The sequence below is a fragment of the Triticum aestivum genome, chromosome 1B (genome assembly GCF_018294505.1).
Source record: "Triticum aestivum cultivar Chinese Spring chromosome 1B, IWGSC CS RefSeq v2.1, whole genome shotgun sequence".
Lineage (NCBI taxonomy): Eukaryota > Viridiplantae > Streptophyta > Magnoliopsida > Poales > Poaceae > Triticum > Triticum aestivum.
This window is the reverse complement of record NC_057795.1, coordinates 46,273,736-46,293,070: the sequence shown is the minus strand read 5'-3', so window position 1 is coordinate 46,293,070 and position 19,335 is coordinate 46,273,736. Positions and strand designations below refer to the sequence as shown.

The 19,335-nt window shown below is 45.4% G+C and overlaps 2 pseudogenes; both read right to left on the bottom strand.

Annotated features, from left to right (window-relative positions):
• Positions 1-10,304: 10,304 nt before the first annotated feature.
• Positions 10,305-12,975, bottom strand: LOC123076776 (uncharacterized; annotated as a pseudogene).
• Positions 12,976-15,971: 2,996 nt separating this feature from the next.
• Positions 15,972-17,368, bottom strand: LOC123086096 (U-box domain-containing protein 20-like; annotated as a pseudogene).
• Positions 17,369-19,335: the final 1,967 nt, after the last annotated feature.

The window sequence follows — 19,335 nt, the reverse complement described above, 5'->3', positions numbered from 1 at the left end:
GGCCCAGCACAATCTCAGCATCAATTGCATTCCTCATGAACCCTCGGACAATCAGCCTCGTCCCATTGCACAACCCACTCGCTGGGTCAATGTTCCGTAACAATATAATAGGATAATTAATCTTCAACTTGAGGATATGGGGAGGTAGACCATTAGGTGTCAATGAATTCAAGAATTCTGCAGGGTAGTAGTTGTGTGGATCATCCTTTGCGCGATCAAAACTGTAGTATATCATCTCCTCCCCAGGAAATCTCTCAATCATCCTCATATTGATTTTGTCAATGTACTCATTCCGAGTTGATAGAATTGCTCGGGACGCTATGTAGTTTGGATCCAAGAGGTTTTCATCTAGCGGCATCGGGAAAACACTTTCAATAAGCTTGTCAATATCAGAGGCAACGCCGGTATATGGTACACAAATCTCATCTGGGAGTCGTATGTAACCATCATCCATAGTATCTTCGGTGCCACTCCCAACAGGCAGAAGATAATCAACAAACCATGGATCACTTTGAGCCCTCATATTACGGACAAGTCTTATATGTCTCATACTCTCCCAAAGGTAAGACTTGCATAGCGTCGCGTCAATTATTTGTGACCTTGTTCCCTTGCGAACAAGAGGAAACACTTGTCTGAAATGTCCCCCAAACACGACAGTCTTTCCACCAAATGGCAGGTCAGGTTGAGCCATGATGTCCCTCATGCTATTATCAAGGGCCTCGACTGCCTGTCTCCTTGTCATGGAGGCCTCATCCCAAATTATGAGGGAGGCGCTCATAAGAAGCTTAGCTGTCCCACTTTGCTTGGTGAAACTGCAAACTCCACCATCTTCAATGTTCAATGGTATTTTAAACCTTGAGTGTGCAGTCCTCCCGCCGGGCAAGATGGATGCAGCAACGCCTGATTTTGCTGTTGCAATAGCTATCTTACCCTCACCACGTACTTTTGCAAGTAGTGTTTGTATAGATAAGTCTTTCCAGTGCCTCCTGGTCCATCAACAAAGAACACACCTCCTTGGCCACTATTGATTGTTGCAAGTATCTCATCATATGCATATCTCTCTTCTGGGTTTAGGAAAGATGAAAAGCCAAGGTGTTCTGGGTTCACCCCTATGGTCGACTCCTCTGTGATCTCCCTAGCCTCGTTATTTGAGCCATCATATGACTCAACAATTTCTGGAAGAGGTAATGATGATATGTCCTTCCCCATCGATTCAAGCATACTTTTTATATCTAACAAAGCCATCTGCTCAACTACATGAGGGGACATGTGGTTTAGTCGATAGTCTTCTATCATAGCTTCCAAGTGCCTATCCCATAGACCACGCACATTGCTGGGCTCACAAAAGACCAATATAGTGGCAAATAGCGTTCGAAGGGAAGATGGCATCTGAAAAACCTCAGCTTCATTAAGACACTCGTCAATAGTATTATCTGACTCGATAAGACCCCTCCTTTCAGCAGCTTCACGAAATGTCGGGAAAACAATACCATCCACTGTCCTTAGGTCTTGGAAAGATGTAGCACCTGTGACATGGTTTAGAAGCACTCTAAGATAATACGTCTCCCCTTCGGCTGGATGAGCAGACACAATTCTCCCGATCTGTGTGCATTCATCCCTCCTTTTCCAATACTTTCCACCCGAGATCCAAACAAAAGATGCCGGAAAATCCTTATATAAAATTCCCCGGGCCAACTCATACTTCTTGTTTGCTTCAAAATACTCGGTTAGCATTGTCTTGGAAGCTCCTTCCTGGGAGAGGACATCATTCAGATTTGCGCCCGCCGGGAATGACACCATGTGCATATTAGGGAGGTGGAGTTGTAGCTGCCTAACAGAAGGAAATAAATTACTAAGGTCAAAACCATAGATCCTCCATAATGCTTCTGGTGGTGTAATCCATCTGGAATCTCTGTATTGCTTTATTTCATCAATGTTTCCGTCACTATCCACCGCGTCGATAGAAACAGATGCTTGATCATGCCCCTTATATATGTATTTAAAGAGGTACTTCACAGCTTTTATGCTTGAGCAAACCTCAACATTGATGTGGCAGTTATACCTTCTTAGTAGGTAAGGATTGTATGGAACAACCCACCTATTGTCTAAATCTTCACCCCGTACCTTCGCATGACGTCCATCATCTCTCCTCCGGTATATGGGATATGAGTCCTTTCCCTGAAGGGTTGACGCATTAAATGGTCGTGGATAGTAGTTCTTGCAGCTACCATTTTGCATGCACACGTTCTTGGGGTTGAGGACTCCACACGGGCCATGCATCATGTGCTTGACGACCATTTTGTACAACTCTGGGTACTTGGATTTGTCTGGCAATTCAGCAGATATTAGACAATCATATTGCTCTGGGCAAGTTAGCTTGTACCTCCCCTCCATGATTAGGAGGAAATGAGCATGTGGTAGACCTCTTTTCTGAAACTCAACGACATACACATATGCTGCTACCTTACCGAGCATGTGCTTCTTAAAAAGTTGTATCTTGAGGTCTTCCAACTTTGCTCGAAATACTCGTACGATAAGATCAGGGCGATCCTGTGGGGTTTGTCCAGGCTCCAGCTCACTAATTATCTCACCCCAATTCGGATTGCAAGTCATGGTTAAAAATATATCTGGTTTCCCATACTTTTGCACCAAGGCCATGGCATCAAGATACCTTCGTCTCCTATCTCTTTTTCCCCCAATAAATGATGTAGGAAGTATAGTCCATTTGCCCACTGCATCCGCACGGTTTTCCCCAGCTTGAAGGCTATCAACAACACCTTGGTATAGATCAGCACGTATTTGTTTCTGGTGATTTTTGATATAGTCCAATCTTGAGCTTTCAACCTTGATGTACATATCAACCACATACTGTTGGCACAGTTGTTTACCGTATAGCATAGTGTTAAATACACCACGACGTATTTGAAACTTGTAGCAATAGTAGTCTCTAACAGATACGCATAATCGACTATTTGTATATGTACCTATGGAAATGAGAGGTAACAAGAGGAAATATTTAGAAAAGTAAGTACAATGAGGATAAACAAAATGAACACATGCTATTTCCGTTATATGAATTACCTAGACTATGTCGACCACTGCGACGAGATTGAAGTATCTCATTCAAGTTGACGCCATTCTTTGGGATTTCGGGATGCCAACCAATCTCCCCTCTTGGAAAGAATAAAGGGTAAGACAACGGATCATAGCATCCATAATATGGCTGGATGCTATATCTCTTGTTGTCGTTACCAAACAGTACTATGCTACGATCAAAGTGCTTACATAGTTCATTACCCTCAACCCAAATAGCCGCAACCTCCGATGATATAGGCAAGTTATATCTCCGTTGGTCCAACCTCATGTCGGTGTTTAGTTCAATACGGTATTCCTCAAGGTCATCGACTCCACCTAGATTCATGAATGTCTCAGAATAAGGATTATCCTTGAGGATGTCGACAAGCTTACGAATGACATCTCGGTCTAGGTTTGGGGAGCACCGAAACCTATGTTGTAAACTTGGATCATCATCATAGAAGTAGAGCTCCAAATGCTTAGGTCCATCTTGAGTTGGACCAAATGAGAAGACGTTGTGGTAAATCTGACCGTGAGCTCGGAACGTATACACTCCTGAACTCATGTTTGTGTATCTATTGTCAAGACTGACTCCAAGGGTGGTGAATGAGAAGTGTCCATTAAAGTACCGAATGTTCTCCCTAAAATGCACGGCATTGGGATCTGAACTTTTGTATAACATTTGAAGTTCCAAGGGAGGTTCTGAGTGTGCTAGGTTAATCTTTCCGGACCGACAACAAAATCCACTTGTTTCATACTGGAATCTCTTAGCACCACAGTGATTGCAATCAGGTTTTGGTGTCAACATGTGAGTACTTACTGGTATATTGTGGTAGACACGATCATATAGGTCAGGGACAATGGTGTCTATTGTAAAGGCATCTACAAAGTCTTCATCGTCACCTACATATAATGAGATGAATGGCGTTATATAGGTCTTGCTTTTTTTGTATGTAGAGAAATAAGGTATCCATGGCATTGGCAATACCTCTCCCAGCAAATGCAAAGTACTCATCATCTTGTTCTTCGGACATGTGAGAATCATAATCATCGGCGACAAAGCTTTCTATTGGGGAATCTGAATATACGAAACCATCATGGGGTGATGATGGATTGTCCACTGATGTAGATGTTGGACATTGCACCGATGTGAGTTCCATGTGCTGGGTAGTATCATCATCTCCTAAATGTAATTTGAAGATCGATGTTGTTACATATATACAGATGTGTTTGAGAATTACCTTGAATTGTAGCAGAAGTTTGTGCGAGCTTACCTGGGTGGCTAAAGACATAAGAACTTGATGATGGATGTCCCATCAATGAACCTGCAGGGCACTGTAGTGCAACAGAATCCCTGCAGAGGGCATCTCGTTTAGATGCGTAGCTTGCATTACATTGAGCTAGGAGTGCTTGCCGCTCTTCAGGTGGTAGGCTTTGCCTACGTGCTCGCCGGCGTGCATTTATTTCTTGCCTCTCATCTATTGTCAAACTTTGCCTACGTGCTCGTTGGCTTGCATTCCTCTCATCAAGTGCCATTCGTTGTCTTTTCTCTCTTCTTTGTGCATTAATCTTTTCCCTCTCAGCAGGTGTTAAAATTTGCCGACGTGCTCTAACACGTTCTCGCCTTGCTTGGATTTGTTCTGGTGTACGGCTAGCATATCTTATTGCTTCACGTACACGCTTTCGTCCTATAGCATTTTTATGAGAAATTAATTAAGTAGTTAAATAAAATTACTTATGCATAGAATTTCGCCTTATAGATTTACCTTTTGAGCTTTCTCCTCGCTCCAAGCCCTCAGTTGATATGAGCATGCCATTAGTAGGAAAAATCGTAGATGATTCGTTTGTCACTTCATCATCCAAAGACGACTGACTTGAACTTGTCATATCTATTGGCTCGCGCATAAATATACTTGTATGAGGACTTGGCGTGCCACTGGAGCAAGTTCTGTTGGACTTGGCTACAACATAATGCATTCAAAATGCAGACTGGTTAGATGAAATATAAACTATGAAATGCATAAAAAATGCAATCAGATTAGATATAAATAATCCAGGATGTTGGGAGTCAGCTATGTAAAGTTTGTATCATTCAGTACTTTTCCAACTGCTACTGATACAGTATTCAGACGGGAAATAAGCTATGAAATGCATAAAAATTGCAGTCAGATTAGATATAAATAATCCAGGATGTTGGGAGTCAGCTATGTAAGATGTGTATCATTCAGTACTTCTCCAACTGCTACTGATACAGTATTCAGACGGGGTTGTCTAATAACAAAGATGAAGCAATGGTTGATGAGATCATAGAGAAGATTTTAATATTCATTCACAACCCATACCTTGCCCTTGACGAAGAAGATTAGATGACGAAGAGCAGTGAATCACACTTCCTCACACTCCGTTCGATCTGAAGGTTGGCGTGACCAATGTGTGACTTCTTGGGGGTGTAGTTTGAGCAGCCAGAGTCCCATATGCCTGCCCACTTATTTATATTGGGCTGCAGGAGTGGTTTCTGGACAGTTTGAACTGGGCGCGCGGATTTGAACTTTGAGTGACAGGAAATTTGAAATTTGGAGGCGGGACGGGTAGGAAGGAGAGGCAACAGCAGAGGCGACCATCACACCAGACCAGCCGTCTCTGAAACAGAGTTTACTGGAGGAAACGGGTGTGGACCAGCAAGTACTCGAAGGGAATGGCCTGGAGCGCGTCGCAGGGAAGCTGGCGCCAGCGTCGCTGAAGAGCCGGCCAGGAGGAGGAGGTGGTGGGCGGCCGGGTTTCTGCATCAGAGGATGACGCAGGAGTGGCGTCGCGAGCTCGGGGGACGGAACGTGCCGGCGGCGTACTTGCCAACGTCGGCGTCGTAGGAGATGGGGTGGGGGAAGGAGGAGATGCAGGGAAGGATGGGGAGATGGTGGGCGGCTGGGCTGCTGCGTCAGAGAATAAGGTAAGAGAGGGGTCGCGGAATCAGACGCGGACGGCGCCGGCGACGTACTTGCCGACATCGGCGCCAGAGTAGATGGGGTAGGGGAGACAACCGGGAGGAGGGGGAATCGGTGGGCGCAGGGGCTGCTACCTCAGAGTACCAGGGAAGGGAGGCGTCGCGGACTCCGGGGATGAGCGGCGGCGGCTGCGTGTTTGCCGACGTCGGCGTCGGAGGAGACGGGGCAGGCGGGGGGAGAAATCGGGGATAGTGAGCGATGGGGATGTTGCTGCAGTGAGGAGGCGGAAGAGGGTGTTAGGAGCGGACTGCATCGGCGGCGCCGGCGGTGTGTGGAGCGGCAGCGGCGCTGCCCTCTTTGGTTCCACTGTTTTCTTTCGTTTTCGTGAAGGATCCAATGCCTTCGCTCATAGGATTTGGATAAGGAGGGGATGGCTGGAGCTGAACGAAGAGAATAAGGTTTTTTTTACAAACATAAACCATAGTTAGCTCTCATGCGTTGGATGCACATCTGACGATCGAAAATCAGGTATGGCAGGCACATCATTACCACCAACTGGGTATTTTATAGGAGTAGAGATTATATTGTTACGGAACATTGACCCAGTGAGTGGGTTGTGCAACGGGACGAGGCTGATTGTCCGAGGGTTCATGAGGAATGCAATTGATGCTGAGATTGTGCTGGGCCATCATGCTAGTAAGAGGGTGTTCCTTCCTCGAATTCCTCTTTGCCCATCAGATGATGAGATGTTTCCATTTAGGTTCAAGAGGAAGCAGTTTCCAGTCAGGCTTAGCTTTGCTCTGACCATTAACAAGGCACAGGGACAAACTATACAAAATGTTGGTGTATACCTTCCTGAACCGGTATTTTCACACGGGCAACTCTATGTTGCTCTTTCTAGAGCTACATCAAGAAGTAATATGAAGATTCTTACTGTCCCAGATAAGCAAAAGGAAGGCCAAACCAACTCCAATGCAAATTGTACAAAGAACATAGTCTACAAAGAAGTTCTCAGTGTGTAGTTCAAGGTATAAATCACTCGAGTACAATTCGGTGGCTGTAGAAATTCAATCTATCTAGATTACTAGGGTCAATCATCTAAAATTGCTTCCCAGCTATTATGGTTCTGAAGTTTGTGTAGAGGACTTTAAGAAAAACAACTAAGATGCTTGCATTAGCGTTCATGATATTTTTTGCAGAAAATATTATACATGTATTCAAATTGTTTTTGGTAGTTTTCTTTATTACTTCCACTGTTCAAATAATTTTGGATGACATCTACAGCAGGCCGTTTTTCATCGACGCCCCTCATTTGCTTGGTAGCTCCACATCAAAAATTTCAATTCACACCTCGAATATTTATTTCCTTGCTGTCTGTTATCGGCATCTTTTTTTTGTGTATGTGTGGAAACCTGGTTGATGCAAGAAAGTGAAAAGAGGGCCAGTACTGATGTTTTTGTATGCATAATATGTGCACGTGCATTCGCCCCTTCTATATATACACATGATTCAAAAGCATGTTTTACTGTACATTTTGTTCCTTTGCTTGGTACAAAATGTATTGCAAGTGTTATTCATTGTTTTTTCCTTGACTAAATATACTACAAACCATCTACAGGCTCAATATTTGTTCCTTTCCCTGAATATACCTGACTGTTACGTATGCTGTATTGATTGTCTAATATCCTTTATTCTTTTTAGATGAGCAGATGGATGATGTGAGAGGCCCAAAACTAATATGGTTGGCATAAATGTTTTGAGCAAACAACTAAAGAGGAGTTCACAGGGCTTGCATTTGACGAAGCCACTGTTTGAAGGATGCTGACACATGGCACATCATTTTGCCATAGTAATCTTGCTTACGGAGCCCGATTATTTTGGTTGTACTTGTATGTACTCATGTATGCAAGTTATGCACCAAGTGTTTTATTTTATTGTTTTCTCTTTTCTCATGTGAGTTATCGTGGCTTGTTACTGGATGTGATATGTTTGTGAGGTGCTCAATGTGTTTACCATTTCTAGCAGATAATTGTGTGCGGGCTGGAGTTGTAGTCCATGTTAAGCAAACAGAAGCCAAAGACAGTCAAATGGAGAGATAAAGCTGGTGAATGTTGTCACAGTTGCTACGTGTGTAGACGAATTTTATATTTACCGCATGTTCTCCCCTTGATATAGGATAGAGCGAGCAATTAGAGAGTTGAGTAGGGAGAAGGGTCTTCCTACGAGATGGAGATGGACAAGAAAGAGTTTGGCTTCATGACGAAGGGGTTCATCGATTAAAAAACATATGTTTGATTGTGCTCGATGTCTATTTATCAATAATAATATATCACTACTTTAATCAATGTATGAGTTCCTGACTATAACTTAGGTCCATCTTATCTTTTTTGATCCCGTAGCGTAGCACGGGCATCTTACTAGTACAGGATAGAAGTTGGACCCCGATACCTCCCGACCGTTCCGTACAAATGTAAATTTTCCATGGTCTAAACAAATAAATTTGCCATGGTCCTAAAAACACACATTGATGGAAAAAAAATGTATAAGCTCAACACGGTGGCCAAAAAGTGGTGCAAAATTGTCATGGTGGCAAAAATGATGTAAAATCACCATGCTACATACAAACAAATTTCCGTGATGCTAAAAAGCCTCAACTAAATTGACATGGTTCGAAAAGTGAGCATTGTCATGAGAAGAATAATTTTGGTCGTGAGTAATTAGCTAAATTTACCATGACACATAAAAATTATATTTTCCATGGTCAATTATCAAAATTGACCATGATCTGGCCAATTGTTGAAATTTTCCATGGCCAATTACTAAATTTGCCATGGTCCACCTAAATAATTCACAATGGTCAATTACTCAAAAATGCCATGGTAAAAAGTACTTCAAAATTCCATGGTCAATTAACAAAATTTGCCATGGTCAATAAACTAAAATTGTCATGATCTTTTCCGTGGGCGAACAAGTATTTGCTATGGCCTATTACTAAACTTTGCCATGGTCAATTAAATAAATTTGGCACGGTCAATGAACTAACAATTGTCGTGGTCAATTACTAAAAATTGCAGTGATCAATAAAATTGCATGGTACGTTTCCCAACACATACACTCTACTAAACACACCCTAAGAAGCTTGTCAGGTGGTGGTGATGGGCACGGACGACACGTGGTGGATTTGTCACTAGTGGGGGCAGCCCAGCAGGCCAGTACCAAACATTGATCGAGTGGTCCAATGGGTCTCGTCTGTTACGGTTAATGTACCCCCCCCCCCCCCCCCCCTCCAAAAAAACTGTTACGGCTATTGCATGAGACGACATCATGCCGATGGATGATGCGACGGAAATTGGCTCCTTCCCGCAGCGTGAGCTTGGTCGCTATGCCACAAGGCGCCTTGAAACCGGACGGAAGCAAAGCGCTAACAGCCTTACAATCTTTCACGGTAAACATTGTGCATGTGCCAACATCTCAACGTAGAAGCGAGCCTGCGAACCAACCTGTGGTTGGATGGTTAGAGGGACTGTGGTATCCCCAGCCTATCAGGGTTCAAATCCTGGTGTTTCATTTATTCCTGGATTTATTCAGGGTCGGTCCTGAGATTTCAGGGCCCGGGGCGAAACAACAATCCGGGGCCTTTCGGGGCCCTTAGTATAAATGTCTAACTAGTAATCATTATTTTTAGATATAATTGTATCTAAGAAAACAATTAAGTGCATCCAAAATCAGTGTGCATATCATCCAAAATCAGATGTGTTGTCCACTGCCCGATTGACATTTCAGGCCGCAAATGCACTCTTGCATTTATCGGAATTGAAAAGCTTAAAGCAACAACAGAACAACTTTTTTGCGTGTTTTGAAAAAACTAACCATCTCCTATCACACACCTCTCCATTGCTCATTTTTCTTGAGTGTTTTAGCGTTTTTAAAAAAATCATGAATTTTCATCCAACGAATATTTAGTGTTTTCTTCTTCCTTTTTAGGCCCCTTTTCCACTAATATGTCTCTGGCTTGGTTATCAAGACTACCCCAATTGCTTGGATCATAAATATCAACAGTAATAACCGGTTCCTCATCAACACTAGCAGATTGCCATAGATGAGTTAAATATGGGCTCATGATCACTCACATTGTTATCACCCCACGTTGATGTTAACATTTTCTTCTGTAGGAGTATGACCATCATCTTTCTGATTGACATTAGTATGGTCATCGGCCAGAACTATCGCCAACTCGTCTGGATTTCTTGAAGTGTAAATATCGCTCTTATAATATTTAAAAATGGATCAGCTCAATGCTTCTTTCTTCTCATCTGCCTCATTCTTCCTTTTTCTTTTATCATCACTTCCGAATGGATACTTTCTACCCGAACTCGAATGACCCTGATGAAATTGAAAGGAACACATAGTTATTAGAATTAACACAAAGCTAATTAAAAAAATTAGATTTAAGTACGGAAGATCATCTAATATGATGACAAAATCTGCTAGGGCATAGTAATTTAATATAGTATCTTCTCTCTGAAATCTAATCTGCCTATGTGTGTGCAATGATTCGAGCGTCCTATCAACAATTCCCTATTAACCTGTTTGATCGATCGAGAATTTGCAAATCAGGATTAGAAAGAAAAGAAACAGAGAGAAGAACGGGCGAGGGAAGAGGGCGCGACGAGAAGTACCTGCCGCCATAGTCGTCCGTGCAGCGAGGGATGCAGAGTTGAAACGGAACAGGCAAAAGGTGAGGGAAGGATCGAACGATCCGAAGTTACAGGAGGAAATCGTGATTAGTTTTTTTAGACAAAGGAAATCGTGATTAGTTTTTTTCAGACAAAGGAAATTGTGATTAGTGAATCGAACGATTCGATTCCTTTTCTTTTGATGAGGAGAGAACGATTTGATTCCTTTTTTTTGCGAGGGAATTTGAGAGCTTTATTCAACAAACGCGCATTCGCCGAGTAGTCAGCTAGGAGGCTGCTGATCAGGAAGCTAGGGGTAGAGTCCAACCAGCTTTCAGTCACATTAAGCGAACAACCTCGCTTAGCACAAAGATGTGTGGGACCATTTGCTGATCTCATTACATGTTGAATGGTAAAGGAATTAAAACTAAGAGCTAGCTCTTCAACTTCTGCTAGGATAGGTGCAATCACGGACCGGTCGGTAAACGTGAGTTCCAGATCGACCACCTCTAGACAGTCGGTCTCCATGATGACATGCATGTAGCCGCGTAAAGTAGCAAATAACACTCCTTCCTTGAGAGCTATGGCCTCCGCGATGAGAGGATCCGTAACACCGGGAATTGGCTTGCACCATGCACCTTTAAGAGCCGATATAGATCGAGCAACTCCACCAGCTCCCGCATGACCATCATCAAGGTGTGTTGCTGCGCCAGTATTGATCTTGATGGTGGCGTTCTCTGGTGATTGCCAGCCATAACCAGGTAGCACCGGTTTTTGCTGTCGCGGGAGATCGAGAATGGCAAGGTCTTCTCTGATCTTCCGAATGGAGCTAGCTGGGTCAGCCCCTTCTCTGTCGTGTGTCAGGCGATTCTGAGACGTCCAGATGGCCCACATTATGGTAATAATGATCTCCCGCTCTTTCTTTGAGAATCGTTGGTCGCATAAGATGTCCCTGGCCCATGTGTGGGGGTGCAACCGTGGGACGTTTATGTCAAAAAGCAGCCGAGCTTCCTCCCAGAAGCGGCGTGCGTGGGAGCACAGCAGAAGTGTGTGCTCCAGGTCTTCCTCCATGGCAAGGCATACCTTGTAGGTGCTGATCTCTCGATATGGCGATGCTTCAGGGTGCTTTCATCTGGCAAAATCCCCCTCAAAACACGCCACTAGAAAACTCGTACTTTTGGGACTACATTGAGCTTCCAAACATCTTTCCACATCTGTTGTTGGTTCACTGAAGTGCCGGTAATCTGCCCCTCTTCTAGAGCTAGTCGCTCTTTCTGATTCACCAGAGCTCGATACGCCGATTTAACAGAGTAGATGCCTGACTTCTCATGTGCCCATGCTAGGAAATCATCTCCTCCACCTCGACGCAAGGGTATGTTCAGTATAGTCTCAGCATCAGGAGCAATGAAGGTTTCCCGTACCAGATCCCTATGCCATGACCAATTTGAAGTATCAATTAAGTCACTAACAGTATGAACTGTTGTGTTGTCTCGTCGTAGTAAGGGAGACATGGTGTTGGTGGAAGATATCCACTTGTCCTCCCACACCCGAATAGATGTACAATCACCCACTCGTTTCACAAGCCCTGTGCTTAGTGCTTTTCGTCCTGCCACTATCGCTCTCCAGATAGCTAAAGAAGATTTTGAAACAGTAGCTTGCATGAAATCAGAGGTGGGGAAGTATCTACCTTTCATAACCTTGGCGCAAAGGGAAGTAGGATTAGTCATGAATCTCCATCCGTGTTTCCCCAACAGAGCCAAGTTAAATATCCGCATATCATGAAAGCCCATTCCCCCATTAGTTTTGGGCGTAGCCAGCTTGTCCCAAGCAATCCAATGCAAAGATCGACGGTCCAGTGAACTCCCCCACCAGTACTTCGCCATGCTCGGCGTCAAGCTTTTGCACACCTTTTTGGTCAAGAGAAAACAGCTCATGCTGAAAGTCGGGATCGCTTGCACAATAGATTTGAGGAGTGTCTCCCTTCCGGCACAAGCAAACAGCCTCTCTGACCAACCATTCATCTTGCCTCGCGCCCGGTCACTCAGATGCTCAAAAGTGCCGCTGGTAATCTTGCCTACGGCAGTGGGTAGACCAAGATACCTTTCAAAAAAAGCCTCAACTTCTACTCGAAGGAGTTGTTTCAAGTTGTGCCTGAGATTTGCTGGGGTGTTGGCACTGAAATAAATTGCGCTCTTGCTTCTATTTACACACTGTCCAGAAGCCTCACCATAGATCTCAAGAATTTCGTTCAGTCTGGCTGCACTTTCTGCACTCGCCTCCATTTGATTCCTACCCAGTCTCCACGTACGTGCAAACATGGGCTAGGCCCATCGTATCTATTTTTACTTCCTAGGCCTAGCACGCAAGAGGCTGAGCTCCTGCCGCTGACTCTGAGATTGGCTTCAATTTTCTTTTTCGCTTGAAGACGGAAGACCTGTATCTGTATGTCCACGTATATATACCTAGGAGGGGCCCGCCCCGCTCGCCCTGCCCCAGGTCCGGCCCTGGATTTATTTCAGGATTTCCAGCTATGCGCATTCAGTGGGAGGAGACGTTCCCGTCGATGTTTCGTAAATCCCAAAATGATATGTCGGCTCAGTCTTTTGGATGTGCTCATCAGTGGCGTAGCCAGCCCAATAAATCAGGATGGTCCATCAATAGAAATATTTACATACGTTTATTTATTTTCAAAGAAATATTTTTTTACTACACTATATACAAGCTATGGGGAAATTCCAGGGTGGTCCATGGACCACCCTGGCCACCCCCTAGCTACGCCACTGGTGCTCATAGGGGTAAGGTGTGCGTGTATGCATGTGTATGTTCATAGGGGTGAGTGTATGCGCGTGTATATGAGCACTTGTGTCTGTATTGATGTTAAAAAAACGTAGCCTTGAACATGTGCGTGTGTTTGCTTGGCGGGTGGCGACGAACTGTCTGGCCACATGGACTAATAAACATGCTCGTAGCCTTGAAGTATCTAACTTGTGTCCTGTTTGTGCTACTGAACCGGAGGACACTTTTCATGCTCTCTGCAGATGTCCTCATGCGATCCCCTTGTGGCAAGCTATGGCGCGGCAATGGAATAGTCCGGACATCCGTCAAGTCATGCACACTGGGCCAGAGTGGCTTTTTCATGTGCTCGCGGACTTGTCACCAGAGGAGCGGATGTATACGCTCATGACGTTTTGGCGTTGCTGGCATGTGAGGAATGAGATCGTCCACGACAAACGACCACCGCCGGTCGAAGCCTCGACCAGATTCCTATCCAGCTATATCAACTCATTGCTAGCCATCCAGGCGTACCCTCATGGAGATCACATCAAAGGAAAAATGGTGGCTGCACCTTTGTATAGCAGGAAATTTTTATCACAAGTAGAGCGTGAGAAGCCATCAGCACTTGGACGGGAGGCACCGCCAGCCGGCTGGGCTGCGCTCAATATCGACGGGTCCTTTTCTGCCAAGGACGAAACTGCAGGAGCTGGCATGGTCCTCCGGGATGAACATGGAGATATTATTTTTTCGTCTTGCCGTGAGTTAAGGCAGTGTGCATCACCACTAGAATTTGAAACTTGCTTCATGTTCAGAAGGCATCTCCCTGACTACCCATTGGTCTCAGCTGCCTTTTGTGATTCAAACGGACTGCGCAGAAGTGGTAAAACTAATTGAAGGAGGTACTGGCGATCGGTCGGAGCATATGATGTTGATCCGCGAGATTACTTCGCGTCTTTGGGAACATGATGAATTCTTAGTTAAGCTTGTGAGGCGTGAACAAAACGTGGTTAGTCATTTTTTAGCGAACTTTGGTCGAATAAAGAAGCGCACTGCGGTGTGGCTTCACTCTGGACCGGATGAGGTTCCGGACCTTTATAATGCAGACATGGCTGCCACTTAATTAATGAATTCTTTTTCCCCGCAAAAAAAACAAAAAAAAAACGTAGAAGCGAGCCCTCCGCTGGACTAGAAACGAATCCAATATTGCCGCACCGCCGTCCACGGTAAATACGATGGCAATCAACAAAGAGCACTCAGTCGCGAGTGCTGTGGGAGGGAGTCAGGGAGAGCAAAGCACGGCCGACTTGTCCTCCTGCTCACCGGCCGACTTGTCGTGTCGCGTCGCGCTTTTAACCGGCCGAAAGCAACATGGGCAGTCCAAATCGCACTCCACGTGGCCCACGCGCGCCCATGAAACAAATGATTGATTAGCCTCCTACTGTTATTATATGATGGACTTTTTAAATAAATGATGAACATTTTCAGTAATGCACGATGAACCTTTTTTATATATGATGAACTTTTTTGAAAATATATATGAATATATGCATTGACCAATTTTTGAATACGCATTGAACATTTTATAATACTAGTTGAATGCCCGTGCATTGCCATGAGACTTAAAAAAAACATCGGTCATTCTTATAGTTCAGAAGTGCATATCAAACATGATGGATATTAATCGATATATCAACAACTACCAATTCTTTCTCCCGTTGCTTTCTCTATCATGACTCTTTTTTTAACGTGAAATAGTAAAAGAGACCCCTAATGTATATTTTACAAATTAGAAGTGTCCTTAACTTTCTATGCCATCGTCTCTTTCACTACCTTCCTTGCATCTAGAAAAAGCCCATGTATGATCACTTTGTTGAAATAGGGTGAGTGTTGCCTCTGATATGCATGAACAGGTATGTCCATGAGTGACAGGCCCAGGTGCTTCTCCTGGTTGAGCTTCTATGGAAAAAGAGTGAGCGCAACACTGGATGAATACGTGCACACATAATATATTCTAAGCTCTCCACCATCATACTTGTATCCTTTCTTTAATAAAAAAATAGTAAGGATACACAAATATGATAAGAGCACGTTGTTGGTCTACTGAATAGTAAATATGGTGTTCGAGATTGACCTAATTCACAACGCGCATCATTTCTTCAGGGAGAAGGCAAGGGTACATATCTTGCTCCGTTATTCAAATATTCACAACTAAATGTTTTTTATGGACATCTTAATTAAAAATAGATTTTCTATCTTGCTATGCATGATCGATTTCCAAACGTGTAGAGAGAGGAACTGAACATGATTGAAGCCGCAATACACATGATGACCCCAAAATTGGAGCATACTACTCAGAAAAAGAGGCATATAGGAGTTTATCAACATCATGATGACCACAAAAATAGACTTATGTTTCTCAACTCTTCATGGAATTCTGTAATGTGTGGATCACTTCAAAATCGTAAATAACACGAAATAACTTTCAAACTATGAAGATAAATAAACATGACAATGTTCAGTTCTCTTTTGTGTTGATCATTTTGTGTACGAGTATCCAGTTATGGGGTAAAAAATTCTAGTCATCCTGGAGTATGTTTTATCCACACATCGAATCTAGTTCCCAATACAATCGAAACAAGGGTGAAAGAAGATGCTAAAAATTCAGCATTCATACCGATCAAAATGGCCTCTTGAGCCCCTTGAAGTCCACCGTCTCGATGTACTCTACGCTGTCCCTGAAACCATTGAGCAGCTTGAGCAGCTCATTGGCCCGATCTTTGGTCACGCCGCCGCAGCCCACCTGGAGCAGCTTCTCGAAGGTGCCCACACACAGCGCCTCATTGCAGCACGCGCCGGCGCCAGTGTCCGCGGCACGGCAGGAGGCGCCAGAGCACAGAGACGGCGAACCACGTGGCCATGTTGGACATGCGCAACATCTTCTTGACCAGCACCGCCACGACCAGCGCGTGCGCACACACGGACTCGAGGCCGGTGTCGGCACAGGACGCCGTTCAGCACGGCCAGTGCCTTCTCGCTAGTCCTCTTGTCAGCGTCAAGGACGAGCTCCACAACGACGAGCACTGCCCCTAGCTCGGCAAAGCAGGCGGCCGTGCGGTTGCTGCCGGAGACGAGATGTAGGCCATGACGAGCGCGGCTTGGTGGCCTGCGGGGACATGGGTTTCCTGATGAGGCCGACGAGCGCGCTGCACACGCCGGGCGTCCTCGAGATGACGTCGACGGTGTGTCGGTCGGGGGTTGAGGGGAGCTCACAGAGGATGATGGCGGCGCTGGCCCACGCAGCAAGGTCACCATGGGAGAGCACCGAGACGAGGGTCTTGAGAGATGTCGGGGAGGCAATGTAGCGTCGGGCCTCCTCGTCGAGCGGGAAGAACACGGTAAGGGCCACAAAAACCTTCCCAATGCGCCCAATACTGCGGCGCTGGTGCCATACACGGGCTCACCAGTGAGGCTCTGGAAAGCCGAGGCGAGCAGCTGAGGAACCGGCGGTTGTGGTCGCTCTCCTACCCGATAGCCCTGGCCCTGGCAGCCACCTGCCAGCAGGCCGCCGCATACCCGCGCCTCGCGGCGGCGGACACGGCGGCGAGCGCCTCGACAGCGTCGGCCTCCCGCCAGCTTCCCCACAGGGGTCAACCTCCTAAGTCATCGGCGGCATGGTCCATGGAACCGACGCCTATTGCGGTGGCAGAGGCAAGCAGGTCGTACAAGGGCGGCGTGGATTGGCTGCGCGACGACGACCGAGACGAGCGTCGGACGGTGATGCAGATGGGCAGTTGCACACGAGTGACGTGGCGGCGGTGGCGGCGATTTTTCTCACGAGATCGAGAGAGAGATGGATCAGGAGCGAGAGGTGGGGGAAACTGGGAGAGGATACGTGGGACGTGGGACGATAGTGGGTCGTGGTTGTTTTTTTTTTCTTTTAATTGCGCGAAGGAAGGCTCGCTTCCAGGGAACGTGTGCTGCTCCTGCGATCTTTTTGCGCGCGGAGTCATACCGGTGGGGAGTCGAACCATCACGATGACTGCAGATTCTCCTTTAATAGTAGAGATATGTTGAACAATTTTTCAATACACATTGAACATTCATGTAATATACACCGAACAGATTTATAAAAATATAGTGAACATTTGTATGTTCGTTGAACAATTTCTAATACACAATGGATATTTTGTAATGCGTGATGAACTTATTTTTATTATACGATGAGCATTTCCTTAACATACAATGAAATGTTTTGCAACATGCAATGGACTTTGTCTAAATACAGGATAGAAGACAATAAATTAAAAAAGAAAAAAAGAAAAGAAAAGAAATAGAAACGTAAGAAAAGAAGGAAACAAAAAAAAAGAAACAGAAAGAGAAGAAACAGCGAAGCGACCGCGCGCCAAGCCAAACTGGGGCGTTGCGGGGGGCAAGTTTCAACGAAGCCACACCGTTTTAAAGCTTGCTTTTTTCTTGAAGCTGCTTTTTTTTATTGTCAGGTGGTGGTGGGCACGGAGCACATGGTGGGTTTACTGCATGTTGGGGGAAGGGGGGGGGGGGTACTATGTAGTCTGTACCCCGAAAGAATATTAGGTGATACGGGGCATCCAGTGCTCCCATGGTACGGGCTACAGAGAGCCTTTGGATATGAGATCCAACGACTACGGGTCAAGATTCCAGAGTTGTGCATAAATGCCAAATTCTAGGGGGCTTTTGTGTAAACTCGCAGGAGCTCAACATGCGACCATTGGATCTCAGATATGAACAAATAACACCTCTCTTCCTATTCCTAGTAAGTAATAGGATACGAGATACATGATATTCATTTCCTTTGGGTTTTCTATTCGTGCGATTTTTCTATCCTATGAAAAAAAAGGCCTTTGTAATATTGTAAGTTGGACCAAGTATTAAAAAAATAGCACACATTAAAACCTCGTAGTGTAGGTGCCGTCAATTAGGTTAGCTCTAGATGACGTGACAACTCATCATCACCAATTGATTGTTGGCTACACTATCAACCACGCTCTAAAGCTTTGCCTTTTTGTCAGGTGGTGGTGGGCATGAAACGCATGGACAACACATGGTGGGTTTTGCCGCGGGTGGGGGCACGGGTACCCTGTACCCCGCCAGCCTGCCCGCGGCACACTGATTGCATTGCAGCGGCCCAATCGATTCTATTTGATACGGCTAACGCATGACACGACATCATAGGAATATGATGCGAAGGGAATCGGATCCTTCCGACAGCGTGATCTTATCTTCGTGAGGCCCGCCACTACGCCACCAGGGCAGGGCTTGAACTGTTGAACATAACACGTACGTTGCCGACCTCCGGAACCGGACGGAAGCAAAGCGCGATGGCATCGTTCGTCGAGCTAAAGGTTAACTAACAGCCTCACAAACGTCCACACCTCCATTATTCCAAGCTAGTGACACTACCTGGACGCCAACATCTCATCAACACAGAGACGAATCCAATATCACCGGCACAACCGTAATTAAACACGGTGACAATCCTCTCTCTCTTTCTCAAATCAATGTGAGTGGACACTGGACACTCAATCACGCGCCACAAGGAGCACTCACCTCAATCACTCACCACTCGTTTGTTCTCTTGCTCTTCTAACGGGCCGACTTGTCCCGTCGCGTCGCGCTTTTAACCCGGCACAAAGTAACAGGGCCGTCCAAATCGATCCACTCCACTCGGTCACGCGCGGCCAATATAAATATCTCCACTAGAACCCTTTCAAAAAAATATTCCCGCCGTGAACCGCGATGCTCACCCTCCCGTGCGTCACCACCCTCCTCATCAGCTCCACCGACCCGGCCGGTCCGGTCCGGTCCGGTCCCGCTCCCGAAGTCTCCAG